This window comes from Rhineura floridana, chromosome 14, assembly GCF_030035675.1.
Source record: "Rhineura floridana isolate rRhiFlo1 chromosome 14, rRhiFlo1.hap2, whole genome shotgun sequence".
Classification (NCBI taxonomy): domain Eukaryota; kingdom Metazoa; phylum Chordata; class Lepidosauria; order Squamata; family Rhineuridae; genus Rhineura; species Rhineura floridana.
Window position 1 is genome coordinate 5,957,250 of NC_084493.1, and position 17,317 is coordinate 5,974,566.

Consider the following 17,317-nt stretch of genomic DNA (forward strand, 5'->3'; position numbering starts at 1 on the left):
ATGTCTGCCTGATGGAGAAGACAACTATGTCTCTCTCTCTCTCCATCTTCATTTAGGCCCCATCTACACTATACATTTAAAGCAGGATCATGTCACTTTAAACAGCCATGGCTTCCCCAAAGAATCCTGGGAACTGTAGTCTGTAAAGGGTGCTGAGGGTTGTTAGGAGACCTCCTACTCCCCTCGCAGAGCTATAATTCTCAGAGTTCCCTGGAAAAAGGGATTGATTGTTAAATGATTCTGGAAACTGCAGCTCTGCCAGGGGAATCGGAGTCTACATAACAATGTATCATGCATAGTATACAGTCCAAATAGAGCCTTGCAGTGTAAGCCCCATGGAGCAGAGGTCTGTCTTCAGTGAATTCTGGTTCATGAAAGCTTATGCCATAATAAAAGTTGTTAGTCTTTGACTACTACAAGACTCTGTTGTTTTTGCTGCAGGAAACTAACACAGCCAACTCTCTGGAAACTCCCTCTCCACTCTACCCATGAGAGGGGTGAACTGAGTCCTTCACTGTTAGCTATTTTTAATCCAGTTTATCTGTTTACTTGCACTAGCTCCATTTATTTATACTCTGCGTTTTGATGGAGCCAATTCTCAAGGCCATGTCTGGGTTTTACCTTGGTGCCTCCAAGAGGTCTTCCATATCTTTAAAAGTTGTGCAGGGGGAAAGGAGAATTCCACCTTCTGGTTTTTCCCATTACAGTGTTGCAAGAACACCTGCACTTGGCTGACTTTCTCTTCTCCTAAAGATACAGGATCAGTCTCAGGCCCTGAACTTGGCAATCCTAGTTTTACCATTTCAGATGGCAGGTTGCTCACATTATAAACTGCACCCAACCCCACCCTACCCCCAAAACTAGCATGCCAGAGAGGAGACTGGTCTAGCTTTCTTTTCTACATGCCAGTTATCTGTGCAATATAGGAGCATTCACATCTTTCAGTCTTTCCATCTTTTGAGTCCCCCACTTTCAGTTTGAGATGATTCAGTCCAGAAAAAAGTTGACTACCTCAGGGAGAAGTAGGCCAGTTGTACCGTATCACTTGCCGCTCCTCATTTGTTTGCACCAGTGTGGAGTTACCAATATGGGAAGTGGCATTCATACATTTTTACTGTCCCTTTAAAAACTGTGATGGTGTATTGGCTGAGACATATAAAAATCTGTTACTCCGGCCATATAAAAACAAAACAGGTTCTTGTATTTGCATTTTTACCATTTGTGGCTCGCCTTGATTTGAATTCAAGGAAAGGCATAAATAATCTATTAAGTGCAAAAGGACCAGAGAATCTATTAAATACTGCAGCCCTTTAAAACACACGCAATTGGGATACAATAAACATGCACAAGGGGGTTCGGAAACAGCTTTTTGAAGATGATGCAGAGCTGAAAAATGTCAGGAGGAGAACGCTGCTCTATCTTCTCTCAGATAGGAGTGCATTTGCCCCATCCTAATGAAGGAGGAAGCCTTGAGAGTCTTCCTCCCAAAGGGAGGCGGGAGAATGGGAGCTGGTGGCCCTAGTGAGCCAATCAGAAAGCAGCTGGCCCAGGCCTATCAAGATTGACACCACCCCTATGTCATCCTCTTTCTTCATTCCTTCCTTCTGTATTTTTCTACCACTGTCCTTCAGTGAACAGAAAAGACACTGCATTTGAAAATGATCAAATTTATCAAATAATATACAAAAAAATCAGTGACATTTTCATGGATATGGCAGGTTTCCCCCCCTGTGCTCATCTTACTTTCAAGATGGCCGAAGAGTTCTGCGACTGCCATTTTTTTTTATATGTCCAGTGGTCTGCATTTTGAAGCCTGCCAGAATGTCCACACTCATCCTTGGCTGAGCTTTCCTGTAAGTGCAGGAAGCCAAAGAGGCTGTCTACCATGCTGTTCTTTGGATTATTTTTTTATAGAAAAAACTCTTTATAATTTTAATGAAATCAATGTGCACTTTGTTCAGTATGTGTCTGTTTTAAAAGAAGGGTTTCCCATTAAAAACAAAATCAGCAATGCACCGATTTTATGCACTTGGTAGTCAGCGTCTCTGGCTTCCCACACTTCAGTTAAAACCCAGGTGAGGAAACTCCTCCCATGAGCCTTTTTCTGATCAAAAAGCATGGGCAGCTAGGAAAGTTGCAGTGTGATAGAGAAATGTTAAATGGAAAGAAGCACACACATGCCACCCTCAGCTACCTCACAACAGTAAGCTAAGCTCAACCCCTAACCACTGAAATGATAAAGAAAATTTAAATAAATTCTAAATGACCCTGCAAATGAGACAGAAAATCAGAAACTTCTTTAGTGAAAGTAGAAAACTTCAGAGAAAACTGAAAGCCTGGTTTTGGCACAGCACTACTGGGAAGTGGTGGTAGATTTGTCACCTCAGACACATAGGCTGCATAGTGTACTCATCGCAAATTGAAAGACTTTCCCCAAAGAATGCCAGAAACTGTAGTTTACCCCTCACAGAGCAACAGTTCCCAGCACCCTTAACAAACTACAGTTCCCAGGATTCTTTGGGGATAAGTCATTTGCTTTAAATATATGGCGTGGCCACAGACATGCCACTTAGGACTGCATTCTAAGAAAGGCAATGGGCCTCCCTGGCTAGCATCAGAATGGAGGCTACTCATTTCTTTGCAGGCTAGTAACTCTGCAGGCTTCTTTACAAGGTTGAATAGGACTATCAATGGCTATTAATGTTGATAGTTATATGGGCCCTCAATGTTCATTTGTTCCTTTTATATGCCACTAAATCTCTAACCCTTCAAGGACCACCTGAGCTCTTATATCCCAGCTTCAGTGGAGCCTGGTCTATTAAAGCAAATGGGACACTGCCCCACCAAGTTCAGTCTGCTCTGAGCTAGTCCCCACCTGCCTGCTTTCTTATTTAACAGTAAGTCCAGGGAGCGGCCTTGGCTGTCAACTTCCTCCATCTTAGTCTCAGTGTTGCCCTTGTAGAACTCAGTAGGGAGGAGGTTGGGAAAAGAACTAGAATTAGTGAGCTCTGCCTGGCATTGGCTCTCGCTCCACCTACTGTTGGGCTCCCTGGCTTCCGAGCCCACCCCCACCAGTCCCATTGGGCACCAGCCAGCCCTACTCAGCTTGATCACTGAGACCATCCGGAGGAGTGCTATTAATTGTCCCCCATGTTACAGAGGCCTGACTGGCTTCAACTAAAATTCAGGCATGCAGCATCTCTGGTTCAATCCTATGGAATACTCTTCCCGCAGAGATCCAGAAGGCGTCCTCGCTATTGCCTCTTGAAGACCTTTTTATGCAGGCAGATCTATGCAACTGTTTAATCTTCCTTGATTAGCCAGCCATTTTAATGAATGTTTTCTATTGTCCTTATGTTTTGTTGTACTTGTGTACATTGTTGAATGACACATTGATGTGTTATATATATATTTTAAAATAATAACAACAGTAGCGTCTGCTGCCTGATGAATCAGGGGCATGAATCTAGTGGTCAGAGTGACTGGTTAGCCAGCCAGATGGGTGACTAAGAAATCCAATAAATAAATAAATAAATAAATAAATAAATAAATAAATCTTTGGCCACTGAAGTGCCTTTGACTGATTAATCTAACAGACTGAGGCTGCAATCCTATGCCCACTTTCCTGTGAGTAAGCCTCATTGAACTTGAGGGGTCTTGCTGCTGAGTAGATAGGTATAAAATTGACCCTATAAAGGTTGCAGTAATAGGCTTCTTGTCACTGTTAGAATGCCGATTTATCCTGTTTGGGTATTACTAGTCTCCTGTTTCCTTTGCAATCCTAATACCGATCTGCTCAATGGATTGGCATCCCCTGTTAGCAAGGCTTCAGCTGTTTGTGGCAAAACCCCTTTTCTTTAGACCAGAGGAAGAGTTTAAAAGGGCATCCGCCTTCCTAATAACTCTGAGCTGTTTGTGACTTCTGCTATGTAAATCTCTTTATCCAATCAATCAAACTTGAAATAAAATACACATCAACCTGGTGCTTGGATGGCATCGAATCATACGAGGCATGGTGAGCGGTAATGAAGCAGAAGACTTGCTTTCTTTTGCCCTCCTTCTGTCCCCCACCCCTTCCTGGTCTTTCCACCCCACACGTTTTGCAAGACAATCACTGCCAAACTCATTAGAGTGAAAATATTGGGGGGAGGGGGGCTTTCAGTAGCACACTTTTGGATGGACCCTTCCAGAGCTAGTGTAGAATACTGGTATAAATTGGTCTGGAATGAAGCATCGTTAGATAAACTAACACAAAGACTTAAGAGTCTCTAGTGGTCAAAATAAAAAAGATACATTTATTTTGACTCGGAAGGATTTTGTACAATACACGAACCAGGAAGAACATGATAGAGTTCTTTTGCCAGCATATGAATGGATATGGTTTCTTCAAGTGGGCCTTTCTTCCTTTCTTTTCTGGTTTATCCCATACCCAGAAAGAAAACGGGAAGAGTAAGCACAAGTAAGGTAAGCATCATGAGAAAAACTGTAAATGAAAATATCCTGGCTTTAATAGCTGAATTCCATAAATGCACTGTAACACCAACCAATATGAGTTTATTTTCAATTATTTTTGAGTGTTTAAGTTTGCTAATGTTGTATGATTTATATATGGTTTGATTATGTTTAATAATGGTGTAAAATTAGTAAAGAATGATTTTTTAAAAAAATTGGGGGGCTGTGACACATCCTTTCTGGTTGTGCGAAGGAAGTGTCTGTGGGTGGGTAGGGGGAGTGTGTGTGGGAGGGAAGGTTTCAGCAAAACGGTTAACACAGCTCATCCGATGACATTAGCTTTGTAACTGCATTCCATCATGTCAAGGGCACAGTGGAGATTACAGAGGGATTAAGGTCTTCTAGCAGAACCAAGGCATCACAGTAAATTGACTTGACTTGGCAGCCTGCAAACTCACGTTGGCAAGTTTTCACTAACTAATCATATGAAATCCAGGTTGGCAGTATGAGTTAGGCCAGGCTTTTCCAGAGGCCAGAAATATTAAGCTCTCAAGGTGGGAGGTTTTGCTGGAGGTTCAGAAAGCAGGGAGGGGCAGAGGTTTGAAAAAGCCTTTGGCAGTATCAAGGTGAGAAAGGGGGCGGGTGGAATAACTGTCAAGGGATGTTCTCCCATTGTACTTAACAGCTACAGAAGCCTCTCTTTTTTTTAAAAAAAAAAGTCATTTTTAATTGGAGTGAACACTAACATATTACCAAAAGGGAAAAATACATCATCAAAAAAAGAGAGACAGAGATGATCTATTTGCATATTTTGCACATGCTAGTGTGTGTGTGTGGTGTGTGTGTGTATACACACATATGAGAAATAGAGAGAGAGAAGCATCTGCACGGCACATTTAAAGCAGTATCATACCACTTTAAACAGTCATGGCTTCCTCCGAAGAATCCTGGGAACTGTAGTTTGTTAAGGGTGCTGACCGCTGTTCGGACACCCCTCCTCCCCTACTCACAGAGCTACAGTTCTCAGACTTAAGAGGGATTGATTATTAGATCACTCTGGGAATGGTAGCTCTGTGACGGGAATAGGGGTCTCCTAACAGCTCTCAGCACCCCTCACAAACTACAGTTCCCAGGATTTGGGGGGGGAAGCCACAAATGTTTAAAATGGCATGATGCTGCTTTAAACATATAGTACTGATGGGACCAGAGAGAGGGAGAAAGAGAGATGCAAATTTAGAAACAATTACTGTAATTTAAATAAAAATATATCTCACAATTGTGGGGAATAAGATTGTGAGCAAGTGGCCCAGGTGTTTGTTCAGTCTACTCTCCAGGTGCTGCGCACTATTGATGGAGCACTTCAAGGCCCCCCTGTTCTCCCTTCTTTTAGACTCATAGAATCATAGAGTTGGAAGGGACCTATAGGACCATCGAGTCCAATCCCCTGCTTGATGCAGGAATCCAAATTAAAGCAGACTCAACTGGTGGCTGTCCAGCTGCCTCTTGAATGCATTCAGTGTTGGAGAGCCCACCACCTCTCTAGGTCATTGGTTCCATTGTCATACCAATCGTTAACATTTAGGAAGTTTTTCCTGATGTTCATCTGAAATCTGGCTTCCTGCAACCCATTGTTCTGTGTCCTGCACTCTGGGATGATCGAGAAGAGATCCTGGCCCTCCTCTGTGTGACAACTTTTCAAGCACTTGGAGAGTACTATCATATCTCCCTGCAGTCTTCTCCAGGCGAAACATGCCCAGTTCTTTCAGTCTCTCCTCATAGGGCTTTGTTTTCAGTCCCCTGATCATCCCTGTTGCCCTCCTCTGAACCTGTTCCAGAGGATTTTTTTTTATCTTTAAATCAGATTTGGACTGGGCAGCCCATTTGGACCTCTTCAGGTAGAGGACTATCTTCTGTAAAGCAGGACAAATGGCATTCTGTTCAATGTTAGTCCTACTCAGTAAACCAATTGAAACTGTTGGACATGGCTAACTTAGTTTCATTAATTCCATTAGGTCTACTCTGCATAGGTCAGACGCAACCCATGTCTCACTCTGTCTGTTTTGGATGTAGATTTTATTATTATTTTAAAATGTTTTATTTTTATTATCCTGTCCTTTGTCCAAGAAGCACAGGCAGACATGCATAATGATCGGCCTGCATTAATCTTCACATCATCCCTGTGGGGTAGACCTATTCAAGGTGTAGGAGCCCTGTACTCTTTCACATCTGTAGCAGAATGAGTTGGGAGGATACCAAGGTAGTCAATTGGAGTGCACCACTTCAGGATGCAACAGGAGATGCCATTTAGGAATGCACCTCTACATTTAGAGTTGGGCAAATATGCCAGTTTGGCTTCCTCTCAGTTTCTGATTTTTCCAGTCATAAGTTATGTTCTCCACATTTCTGCAGGAGTTTACATTAAAAAAAAACCCTCAAGAATTTTCACCAGCATTTTAGCCCGCATTTCTCTGAATACACGTTTTTGATGCAATTTTGCCTGTTCATATTTCAGCAAGCAACTTTCTCAACTACAATGCATTTTGTATGTCATTTTCATTAATATATGCATTTTTATGCACCCTTCCTGTGATATACTCATTTTTGTTTACATGCTTTGGTTGGAGAATTGCATTACAAAATTCAGAGACCTGCACATTTCAAAGGGTAGCCGCGTCTCAGTTTGTGCATTGTTTCAGGATGTGTGAAATAGCCAGGCTTGCAATAAGATTTGAACCAAATTGAATTTCTGCCCCATCGCTACCTACATTACAAAACAAACTCCCTGCAAGTAAAAAAACAGCACCACAAGCTAATGGCTGGGCTAGAACTTTTTCTCTTGAGATGCTAATTTTCTGTTTCAGGGAGTATGCTTATGTGGAGGAGAATTCAAAAGTGGTATCCTGCCATCTAGTCCTGAGAGTTGCAGTCCATTCTGGCCCCTCATTCTGCCATATGTTTAGATCAGCCAGGCCTTCATCTTGAGCAACTCATCCATTCAGGCTTCCAAGATGTTCCTTCCCCTTTCCTCAGCTGAAAGGAATGGCCCTGTCAATCAAGCTGAGGCACATTCTGACAGATTAAGGAATCCCAGCTCCCCTCAGTGTCCTGAAGAAACTGATCCTACCTGGAATTTCACTCACAGTCCTCAAAGATCTGTGATCAAGCTCTCAGGGAGCCCAGAACATATCAGCTGTATCATGTTGGCTTTCAAGGTTATATGGGGAGTCTAAGGACACCAGGAACTGTCCATGTAACCTGAGGCCACATCCACACCAGACATTTATTCCACTTTAAACAGTCATGGCTTCCCCCAAAGAATCCTGGGAAGTGTATTTTGTGAAGGGTGCTGAGAGGAGACTCCTATTGCCCTGACAGAGCTCCAGTGGCCAGAGTGGTTTAATAGTCAGCCTCTCTTCCGAGAGAATTCTGGGAATTGGAGCTCTGTGAGGAGACTAAAGATCTTCTAACAACTCCCAGCATCCTTCACAAAATACAGTTCCCAGGATTCTTTACAGAAAGCCATGACTGTTTAAAGTGGAATAAATGTCTGGTGTGGATGTAGCCTTAGTCTGCTGGGAGATCCCCAAATCAGGTATTGCCTCAATAGGGAACCCTAGCCAAGTGACAGGCTGAGTACCCTATCTACAATAAGGGGTGGGGAAAACAAATACATGCCTGCTGGCAGAGTTATCCAGGGCCTAACTTCACATTAAACCCAAATATATGTAACAAAACCCAGACAGGAGCGGGAGATTTATAACAGAAGCAGTGACTGTGGGAGGAATCACCATTTCTCAGACCACCACTTGACCTCTCCAAATGGCTTCTCCAAACTGGGCTCCATATTCCATGTTTGGAGCCTAGAGGAGAGGAACCTATTTGGAGAGAGGGTGCTACTTGGAGTGGGGGGAAAGTGCAGAGCTTGGAAAAGTTACTTTTTTGAACTACAACTCCCATCAGCCCCAGCCAGCATGGCCACTGGATTGGGCTGATGGGAGTTGTAGTTCAAAAAAGTAACTTTTCCAAGCTCTGGGAAAGTGGCAGGTAGAGAAAGGGTTAAGCATCTTTTCTATGTTACACACCCCTTCCTCCTTCCCTTTGAATTTAAATTGCCTTCCAGAGGGAAATATCCCAGTAATCATGTTATTTATTACTATAATCTATATGCTGCTTATTATTTCCTGGGAAAGCCCCCTGAAGTGGTTCACACAGCCATATAATCTCAATAAAAATACAATTTAAAGCAAATCAATAAAACAGTGGGTCCCCTCTGGCACTAGGATCCCAATCCCAGGAGGTATAATAAGCCTCTTACCACAGCACTCATCAATGAGGGCAAGGTGGCAAGTGTCATGCAGTCCAAACAAACTAAGGTCAAGTGCAAAAGATCAGTCTGGGTCCAAAATGTGATCTAGAAGCAAGGTCAGGAAACAGTTCAAGGACAATATCAACAGGGATCACACATAAGGTACAATACCTCAAACAGGGGAAACAAAGCCAGAGCCCTGTGTGGTTTCCTGCAACTGGAAGGTTCCATCTCCTCATCCAACAACTCCATGGGTTCTTCAACAGAGCTGCATTCAGACTTGGGGGTTCTTGCATTAGTTTTATGGCTTATAATGGTAGTGCTTCTATCCTGATTTCTAAAATTCATTTCACACTGGAGTACCTGTTGCATTATGGAACTGCGACTTTTAAACTAATATGCCATCACATTGTGTTAAATTTCATTCACAGCAGTGGGCATGGCATGACACAACAATGAATGTCATTGGACATGTTGCTACTCTCCCACCCTTTCTGCACATGAGCACTTCTGTTCTCCCATGATTCCCCCATGAAAACAGCAGGGAAGAATCATACGCTAGTATAATGCCCCAAATGTCATCACTTTACTGCAATTTTCTGGGTTAATGGGATTGCAAATGGATTTTTTTCTGAAACCAATTAACACAGAGATAAACACTAAACTTCTGCTAGATTTCCAGAAGTGGCTTTTACATTCTGTGAAAAATCAAACAAAATGCTGAAATAATCAGGTAAGAAAATGTTGGGAAAATGGGATAAACAGCCATATGAATGCAGCCCAGGTCTCCGCCTGGAGGGTCCTACAAGGGAATCCCTAGCACTGGTGCAAGGGGGCCCTGCCTGTTCCTCAAAGTGTCTGGTTCATCCTCTGAGGACTCCATGGTTGGTACCAAGTCAGTGCTAGGCATGACACCCAACCAAGAGACATCCAGAATCAGCATTATTGGTCAGGGAAATGCCTGGGTCAAGAGATATATGTTTAGTTGTCATCAGAAACACCCCAAAGTCAAAAGGGATCTCAAAAGGAAGATCATTCTATGTGCTAGGTGTCACCACAGAGAAGGCCCTTTTCCTACACACCGCCATCAAGTGAACATCTGTAGGCCTTGGTAAGGCTAAAAGTGATGTTTTGGACTGATGCTGGATCCCATGGAGAAAGCAGCTAGGCTGGTCAATGGTTACTGGTTCATGGATAGCTCCAAGTAAGCAACTCACTCTTGACAAATGTTGGGACAGACTGAGGCCTTTAAGCCTTTGTCTCCAGATTCCCTCCTCCAGGCCCCTTTGTAGAGAACTTCAGAGCCTTAATGGGCCAACACTCTAGCCTGAAGATGGGCACTCCTCCGCTGCCCCATAGCCTCCCGCCTGGTATAGTCTGAGAGCTGCTGGACTGGTAAGTTCTCTGGGAAGAGGGATTGATTCTTAAGGCACTGGGAATTGCAGCTTTGTGAGGGGGATGCGGGGGGTTTCTAACATCTCTCACAAGCTACAGTTCCCAGGATTCTTTGGGGTGAAGCCATTACTCTTTAAAGTGTTATGATATTGCTTTAAATGTATAGTGCAGATGGGGCCTCATTTCCAGCAAAGAGTAGTTAGGAGTAAATATACACACATGCAAATCACATGTAACTTTATTTGGGGAGCAGGTCAACCCAAGCCATTTTGCTGCCTGCATAGCTGCCAAGGCTGGCCAAGTTATTTTGGCACCTGAGGGAGAAAATCCCACAAGTGCTTCTCTCCCTCACTGAGTGATAGTGTAGAAACAATAAATCAAATAACTAAGAATTTTCTGCCCTTTCATGACACTCAAAACTAGCTGAAGCAGCCACCTCACTTTGATGCTCCTAGTTGGAGCTGTTGTTGATAGTACTGGTTGGGACATGAACATTTGCTGTTGTTGCTGCCACTGTTGCTGTTTGTCTGTTATCTTAAAGGGAGTTATAGTTCATATGGATATGTATGCTGCTAATGTAACTGTTTTTATATGTATCGATGACTGTCCAATATTTTATTTATTGTTATTATGTGATTGCATTTGAAATTTTTGTATTTTATCTCATTTTAATGTACGTCGCCTAGAGTGGCTAATTGCCAGATAGGCGACAAACAAATTAAATATTATTATTATTATTATTATTATTATTATTATTATTATTATTATTATTACTATTTTAATTGCAGATCTTCTCTGTTGTAAACACAAATTTCAATAGATATGTTTGTAGCTGTTTCAGAACCATTTTTCATCAAGGAGTTTCAAAGGAAAGAAGTCTAAGTATATAAATACGTGCATGCATTGCAGATGGAGAAATCTGTCATTGTTGGTTTCCTCCCGTTTCTCATTTTTTTGCGATGTTAAGTTCACTTCTCCACATATCTGCATCAGTTTCCTCTTTTTTTTTTTAATGAAAAGCCCTCATGACAATGAATCAGCATTTTAGTGTGAATCCCTCTTAATGTGCACATTGTTGCAAGCAATTTTCCTTAATGCAATGCATTTTTGTCTGTTATTTTCACAAATATATGCATTTGATGCACACTTCCCCTAATGTACACGTTTGCACGCATGTGGTTGGAGAACTGTGCTGCAAAATTCAGAGAAGTGCGAATTTCAAAGGATTGCTGTGCTTCAGTTTGCCTATTGTTTCAGAAAGTGTGAATTAAGGAGTTTTGTATTAAAATGCAAACCAAACCAAATTTGGGCTCCTTCTGGGAGAAGGGGTGGGATATAAATTTAATAAACTAACTAACTAAATAAATAAATTTCTCCCCTATCCCATTATTTTTCTTGAGGGGAAAGAGAGAAAGGGGATACACTGACAAGGAAACCAAATTTTTCTTCGGGAAAAACTTAAACAATTATTTAAGTCAAATGACTGTGGGTTTTTTGGGGTGGTGGTGCAAGGTTTTCTGTAAGTCATCACTGATGAACCCCATGACACAAGATCTCTCTACCCCTTCATTTGGAGAGGTCTGAAGGAGGAGGGCAGCCTGTGATTTCTGAAATGAATGGCATTGCATTGTGGAGATCTTCCACAGCCAGCACCTGTGCCTGCCATATGATACAGGCATTTATTTTCCCTTCCTCTCTCCCCTCCCTCCTTCCTCTTCCACGCCTAAAAGAATGGCTATATCAAGCAAGCTAAGAAGCATTCCAACAGATTATGAAGTTCAACTATTCTGGCTCCTGCTGCTCAGAAGTAACTGAACCTGATAGGAATTTCACACATGGTCCTCATAGACCTTTGCAGATCATGGGCTGGGGTGCGCAATGTGGGGGGAGGGGGCAACGACCCACCAACTCTAAGTCGGTAGTTCTTCTGACAGATGACGCGCTCCTGCTCATCTGTGACCAGGGCTCAACATGGGGCTTTTAAATGCTATGATTAGGTCAAGGGGTAATGATAGCAGCAACTGCTAAGAGTAAAACTGTGGGTCAGTGAAATGGCTAGAGCTGTTGGGACAGGCAGAAAAAAGGTTTTGAGCAGCCAAAGAGACACTTGGTGGGTTTTACTAATCCATTTGAGTGGCCTAGCCATGTCCACCCACTGAGTTTGCTGCGGAATGATGCTTTTTTTTTTGGTTTGGCTGGGTGTTGTATCTCCGCCAAGGAAAAATCTAGAGACAGAATGCCAAATTCTGCCAATGTTCCAGCCCAATGTTGCTGAATTTTAGCAACATTGCTAAAAACATTGCATCTGATGTTCATGTGAAATTTGACCCTCAAAATTTAGGAGCCATGTTTCAGAATGGGTAAAAATGACACCAGAAATTGATTTTTTTTAACTTATTCAAGTTATTTTGCAATTGGATGGATGGATGGATGGATGGATGGATGGATGGATGGATGGATGGATGGATGGAGTTAAGATAAAATTTGCAAACTTTCACTGCAAGTCATCTGTTAAATACAGACTACTATTGCATAGTCACATTCTGTCAAAGGCTGACTGTTGCATGTCCAATGTTGTTAAAAACTGAATGGGTGCATGTATACACCTTGCATGTATCCTAAAGCTTTCCCATGGTCTAAGCATTACCCCACCTTCTAACTTTATTCTAAATATTCCATGAAACCCAGGCCTCCTTTTATGAAATTCAGATGTTCCACACACAAAAATCCAAATGAACTGTGCAAGCAAAACATGCACAAATTCACCTAAATTGTGAGAAGGATTTTGGAATTCTCTGTTTCTCTCTCATAACAAAAATTTGGAATTTACTGAGGTTTAAAAACTTAATGAGTCTGGGAAGCTTTGGGAGAAGATTAGGCCACTTATGATTGCTGGATTGAAGAGATCTTCTGTGAAGTGACTAATTACATTAATTGCAGTTGTTGTTGTTGTTAGTAGTAGTAGTAGTAGTAGTAGTAGCAGCAGTAGTAGTATCTTAGTAGTAGTACTTTATTATTAGGAGCAGGAGGAGTGGAATAGCAGCAGTAGAAGTATTTATTATGTTAGTAGTAGTGCCAGTGACAGCAACATTGTAGCAGTAGTAGTATTTATTGTTTATTGTATCAGTAGCAGAATTATTCATTTAGACAATTTATATACCGTTTATATTTAAATAAAACTCTAAGCGGTGTATAACATAAGTTAAAAGATCTTAAAAAGCAGATACTAAAAAACACCACACAATCTATAAAATACAATTTATAACTGAAAAGAACATCCTCTTTAGTATCAACATTTAGTATCAACATTGCATATATTAAAAAATGAACTACAAAAAAAGACAAGGAAAATCATAACAAACATAATATACCAAACAAAATATTCCCGAGGCTTTAAGAAAAAAATAAAATAAAAATCAAGTTAGTGAAAGATCAGGACTCCAGAGTCAAATTTGGCACTAAGGACACAGATTTCCATATGGCCATTATCAATCTTATCCAGGATGGAGTTCCAGCCGTTTCTGTGGAAACTTGAGTCTTACATGCATGTTCCTGATTTAAGTCTGATCCCAGATAATTCTTGGATTACTGTCCAGGAAAGAAAGAGAAAAAAATGCCCGTCATGTTGATAGAACTGGGAGTACACACCATGGTGCCCAATTAAAAGATGGGTCTTGCAATTTAGTCCCATTACTATAGAAATTATGCTCATGGCATGAACTGCACTATTTGAGTGCAATATGAGAGCAAGAAAGAGGAGGAGGTGGTGGTGGTGGTGGAGGAGGAGAAACAAAAGGCATGATGTGCCCCCACAATGCAGGGAATTTCATGTATATGACCTACCTCTCAGGGGGAGGGAGAGAGTAAGCTGTGGGGCTTTGCAGCAATGAGCAGTGCCCCCCTACAGCTAGACATGCCAGAAAATGACACATGCCATTTTTCAGGAAATATCTGCAGGCTTGCTCTTGTTTGCAGCTGGGCTATTTTATGTTCCAGTGTGACCTTTAATGGCACTAGGGCACTCATAGGCTTTCTGGCAATGTAAACACACTCATGCATCCACCGAGAAGGAAAAGGTCCTTGCTGTGCAACGTCTTAATTGTTATTGTGATTGGGAATTGGCAATACCTTGGTTTCCACAAGTATTTGCAAATAATAATAATAATAATAATAATAATAATAGAACTAGTGGTTCTGGCTGGCTGTGTATTGCATGGCCCTCTGCTTGTGTGACCTGGGAAACAGAGACAAGCTGCAGCTGATTCCTCCAGGCCACCACCGTTCAAGTAAGGAATGAGAGGAAAGTCATTCCTTTCATAACGCGGCTGACATTTTACAGGTCAGGAGCAAATGTATCAGCGGGAGCTGCAGCTCTGAGAATCCTGTCTCTTTGGCTCAGGCTCGGACCAAGGCTCCATGATCCCCCATGCCTGCCGGTTGCTCTCATCCAAGAGCAGAGCGGGTGATTTGCTCGACAGCTGAGAACAGTTGGAATCAGAGCAAGGGGGGACAGTTTCAAAGTCATTCTACACTTGGCTGAAGGAGGGATGGGCGAATCTGTCCATTTTGATGTCTCCTTTTCCCCCAGTCTTAAGTTCCGTTGTCCACATTTGCATATCAGTTTGCGATTTATTCATTATTTTTTTAAAAAAATCCTTATGGAAATTCATCAGCTTTTTAGAGCAAGTTGTTCCTAATATATACATCTTTGTGTGCAGTTTTGCCCAATGTAAGCATCTTGCAAAGCAATTTTCCATAATGGAATGCATTTTGTATGGTATTTTCATTAATATATGCATGTTTGCACACATTACATGGCTGGAGAACTGCACTGTAAAATTTGAAGAACTGCAGATCTTGAAAGATGGCTCTGTTACACTTCACATATTGTTTAAGAAAGTGCAAATTAAATGTGAACTGAATCTAATTTGTCCTCTGTCCTTAGGCTGAAGGCTTCAACTTCAACTGGCTGCCCATTTGCTACTGGGCCAAGTTCAAGGTTCTAGTTCTGGTGCACAAAGCCCTATACAGCTCAGGACCAGGATACCTGAAAGACCATCTTACCCTTTATATAACCAGTCGACCACTGCGCTCTGCAGGTGAGGGCCTCCTGCAGATACCAGCTTATCAGGAGGTCCATTCCGTACAACATAGGAAGTGGAGCTTTAGTGTGGCAGCACCTACACTGTGGAATTCCCTCCCCTTAAATATTAGTCAGGCGCCATCTCTGCTATCTTTTCGGCGCCTTTTGAAGACGTTCCTCTTTCACCAAGCCTTTTAAGTTGAGACCTATCCCAGTCTGCGTCTGGGTTAGAATTGGTTTTAATATGTTTTCTTTAACAATATGTTTTTAACCCTTCTTTTAAAAAAATGTTTTCAAAGCTTTTTAAAAAAATGTTTTCAAAGCTTTTTAAAAAAATGTTTTTGTTTTGTTTTAATGTATTTTAAGGTCTTTTTATGATGTTTTAAAGTGTTTTTAGCATTTCTGTTTGCTGCCCTGGGCTCCTGCTGGGAGGAAGGGTGGAGTATACATTAAATAATAAATAAATAATAAATAAATAAAACTTCCCCGAGGATTTGAGCCACAACATAAAGGTGTCATTTACTTTCGGGACCTGACCCAGCTGCAGCACGATCTGTGGTGTTTCTGAAACTGTGAAACAAACAGGGATGTCAGAGGATTTTGATCCAAGCCATATTTTGCTCCAACTCATCCTGTCAAACCAGTACCTTATAAATGGGTTGTAGATTCATGGTTTAGTCTGCAGAAATATGAACCCTTTCAAGGGCTGGTTGAACCACTATGCTTATGAGGTGAACCAAGAGATTGCTCTCCTCTCCCCCATCTCCGGGTATTTGTTTGTTGTGTTAAATATTTATAAATTGCACCTTCATAGAAATTATAACATGGCAATGTACAACAGAAAAAAACATGATGCTACACTAGCAACAGTAAACACTTCAAGAACATATCAATGTAAAAACTGGCTGATTAAAAAAACACATTCCAAAGGCCTGTCTGAACAGTACGGTTTTTAAAAGGCATCGGGGAGGGGAATCAGGGATGACTCCTGCCAAATTTAAATTGGCAATGAGTTCCACAGGGCTAAAGTTTCAGCCCCTGGTAAAGGCCAACTGAACTTTAGGGGCATGGGGAGGGAACCACCAAAAGAGCCTCATCGGATCTCAGGGATTGCAGTGAAGCATAAGGAATCAGGCAGTCTTTCATGCGTCTTTAACATTAAGCTGCTTAGAGAAGCTTCGAAGCATGGCACCTCTGCCAAGGGGGGGAACTTCTTTGAATGGTGCAGGAAGTGACTGCATGCCATTTCCTGTGTAACTGCACATGCAAAAAGTGGTTGCCTATGTCAGCACAACATGGGCAATGGTGTGCAGTTGCTTTCCTGTGCCATTATGAGGCTGCTCCAGAGAGTTTTACAATGTTAAAATGGGGGGGGGCAGAGAGCAACCCTACCCTTCACCTTATAAGTACTCCTCATGGTGTGTGTGTGTGTTTCTGACTATTTTTATGCATGGATTTCCCTGGAATTACCTTTAAAAAATCTGCACAGGAACGGGGTGGGACATACTTTAACGCATCCAAATGTGGAACCAAGATAGTGGACTGGGAGAGAGGGGTCCATCCCAAGAAACAGAGAGACCATTTTCCCCCTTTTGCTACATTCTCTCTGCCTCCTCTGCCCCCCAATCCATATACTTTAGGCAGGTCTTGAAATTGGGGAATGGGGGGCTGAAGGGAGAATTCACACAGTTCAGTCCCCAGAGCCCCACCTTGAGTTGGGTCCAGACTACCCCATACCCCGATTGCTTCAATATCTGCCCCTTTGTCCTGTTTTCTCTGTGCGATGCCAGTTCGCTCTGTTGATTGACAGCTCAGGGGCCTAATGGAACAAGTTCCTTATTTTCTCAGCATTCTCCCCCCCCTTCCATCACTTTTCCAGTGTCACTCTCTAGAAGAGTTTAATGAAAGCCAATGGCCATGCTGGTCATGGTCCTTTGCTTTTCTATTGATTTCCCCTTGCTCCTGCTTCTGCTGGCTCAGTGGGCAGGAATAGCTGAGTAGTCTTCATTTTATCTTAATTACACTCAAAAAGGCATGAACCATTTTCTTGTTGACGTGCGGAGACTCTGCACGAACAAAAA